Genomic DNA, 3253 nt, shown 5'->3' with positions numbered 1-3253 from the left:
GACGTCGCTATTGGGAGATTGAATTGAGATGGAGTCTGTAATTTTTTCTAGATCTTGCACGTGCAGAGGCCCGTTTGGTCGTTGATATAGCGATACAATTACGATACTTTGATATGTTCCGCCTGAAACTCTACAGTTCATTTCAATAGCTACTGCTTCAAGGTAACGTAGTTGTGTCATTTCAATACGACTGTATTTTGTTCCATTTTTAATGAATATTTAAACCGGGGAACCCCGGTTTTCCGGTTGGTGTACCTAATTTCTTTCTATTCTGATAATACGCTAGATTAGTAGAGTGCCGCTGGCCCAGACGATGCTCTGCTATTAGCATTGCGTCCGCCCTGTGTTTGTTTAAGAATAGGTTTAGGTCGTTTCTTTTTTGAAGAGGGAATTGACATTTTGGAAAATACATTTAAGTTGCGACATTAATTCGTTGACAATTGAAATAATAGGGTCCCCACAGAGCTCCATCCACCACCTACCATCTGTTGAACAGATGGTCCGTAAGGTTTTGCCGTTCCGAAAATTTTCCAGTTAGTCCGCCATCCAATTTTGAGGGACTTTGATTGGCTCTTTTATGCGATAGTTAGGCGATGTTTTCTCGGTACAACTCTGAATTCTTCCTCTTGACTGTGAAAGAAAAAATCAAATCGATGGCGGAAAAAAATTAAATATTGCTTAAGCTCATTGTTTTTTTGAATTATTTGTAGTTTGTTATGAGCGGAAAAGCATACGCAAACAGGTTGCTATGAGTGGGCCAAAACTTAAGCTGTACGAAAACATCAATGCTTGCAGCAAAGTGTCAGAATAGGTTCACTAGGAATAGGTGCACTTCGTAAATATAACTAATATTAATTAAAAGAGTACTTTGTATAGATAGCTATCAGGGACTTTGGCAGGGACTCGAGAAACCGGCCCTTAGACTGTTTAGAATTATGTTACTTAAAATTGTGACAGGTTTGGGCACTGGGAAGGAAGTAAGAGAATTAATTAAAAAAATTCCAAAACAATTCACAAAAACTGATAAGTGTCCTAAAACTTAAGGACATAAGGTGTCTTTGGACCAAAAATGCATTGTAGAAGAAAATATTTTTATTTAATTTTTAAACGCTGTTCAAAAATGAAGATATTTAAACTTCGCTGTGACTTTAAAATTTTGAATGCCCCCACCTTCTCTTGTGGTTCAGTTAGATTGAATTTTCCAAAACGACCGTATAAAAGAGACATGTAACTATTAAATTCCGAAAAGATTAACAAAATTGGTTGACCACTTTTGAAGATATATCACAAAAGACGATGAAAATTAGTGAATTTCTTAAATTAAAGATGGCTGATAAGCTATATGCTTAGAAAAGCCTCATTTATCGAAACAAAATGGTGGCAGGCCATGTCACATTTTGTTGGCCTGTGTTATTTAACTCTATTCTTTTCGAATTTCAAAGCCTGTTTGATTCCAGTCATGCAGATGTCTAATAGGAATGTTAGTTTCCTTCACATACAAAAAAAACTATGTAAAATCAACTATTTAATAGTGAAAACTGCCCCAACCCATAAAAAATAGAAAATGACCCAAAAAATAGTAGATTACCTATAAAATAGTATTTTACCTGAAAAAAATTGTTTTTTTTTTTAAATTTATTTTTTTAACTATTTTTATTTTTTATTTAATTTGTTATATATTTAAACTTACAAATCAAAGCGGACGCTGGGAATCGAACCGGGGCCGCAATCGTCTGAGTCGAGCACTCTAACCAGTAGGCCACAGAAGAATGATTTTTGTTGAAGAAAATCTATACACTTGAAATCAACATTTGCCCAAAAAAAAACATCAAAATACACGAAAACAAATAAAATAGTTTTTCTACGATATTAATTAAGAAATGAATAAAACAACAAAATACATGAATATTTCGTGAATATGTTTTCTACTATTTTAATTGTTAAATACAATTCAATGAAAAAAAGTAAAACAACAAAATACATGGAAAAATTCAGAAAAAAATGCAACCGAATTCCGCCCGAAGAGATTTCTGTGTCACCCCTATGCTGGCAAATCACATTTAATGTGAAAAGACACTTTCGCCAGATCCTGAAAGGCAAAGTGTCTCAGTAAAATTGGTTCCTAAATAGAACATACTGAAATGCTCAGTGTCTGAGCAAGACACTTTATAACAAAAATCACCTTGAGCGTGTCTCTTTATAACTTTTTCCATAGAGTCCTGAGGTAAAAGCTCTTTTTCTGACAGCCTGTAAAATGGGGACACTTTTGGGAAGCTCTGATCCTATATTTAAGCAGTAATTGGAGTTTTTTAAAAGAAAGTTCCTTGTGCCATTTGGGCCCACGGCTTTTTTGTTTTAAAATTTTTAGGAGTTCATTTGCGCTTGTTAATCCTGGGTTTATGGCTCCTGGCCAATTTCCGTCTGCTGTGTGAAGGTTATTGAATACTATTTTGTTTATATTTAATGTTGTGGATTTTATTAGGTTGGCTCTATGGTTTATGTTATTTGTGTGTCTTCTCAGGTGTCCGTAACGGTAGTTGTTCCGGTTCTATTATGAATTTTTTCAAAAGACCTTACCAAATGTTTATGTGTGACGATGAGCAAAACCCCCTCACATTTTTATACACAACTTACGTATCTAAGCCAATGAAGGACATAAAATATTATTGTCAATATTTTATAAGTTAGATTTTAAGCTAAAACAAGAGAAAACGCTATAGTCGAGTGCCTCGACTATTAGATACCCGTTACTCAGCTAAAAAGCTTAATATAAATATGCCTTCCTGTATGTTTTTCGCCGCTCGAATTAGCTCCCGATTTTTATGTTCAAATCGGTACCCAGGGAACACCACGTGGAGGCCGTTGATTTGCAACGGGGTCTTTCAAACCAAAATAAAATTTGGGGACCTACGAGTCGACTTGAGTTGCCAAACTTTATTCAAGTTTGGAATCTCCATGTTCCCCAAAATTTTGTTTATCCGTAACATTCGGAAGGCATACTTATTTAATTTAATTTTAATATATACATACTAATACTAAATTTTCATGCAACTATTTAATTTTTTTGGGGTTTTTGTGTTTTTTTTTACAAAAAAAATTTAGTTTAATCTAAATATATACATACATACTTAAAAAAAAATTTGGCATGCAACTATTTAATTTTTTTTGGGGTTTTTGTGTTTTTTTTTTCTTTTTTAATTAGTTTAATTTAAATATACATACTATAAAAAAAATTTTGCATGCAACTATTTAA

The sequence above is a fragment of the Drosophila takahashii genome, chromosome 2L, assembly GCF_030179915.1.
Source record: "Drosophila takahashii strain IR98-3 E-12201 chromosome 2L, DtakHiC1v2, whole genome shotgun sequence".
Taxonomy (NCBI): domain Eukaryota; kingdom Metazoa; phylum Arthropoda; class Insecta; order Diptera; family Drosophilidae; genus Drosophila; species Drosophila takahashii.
This window is presented reverse-complemented; position numbering follows the sequence as displayed.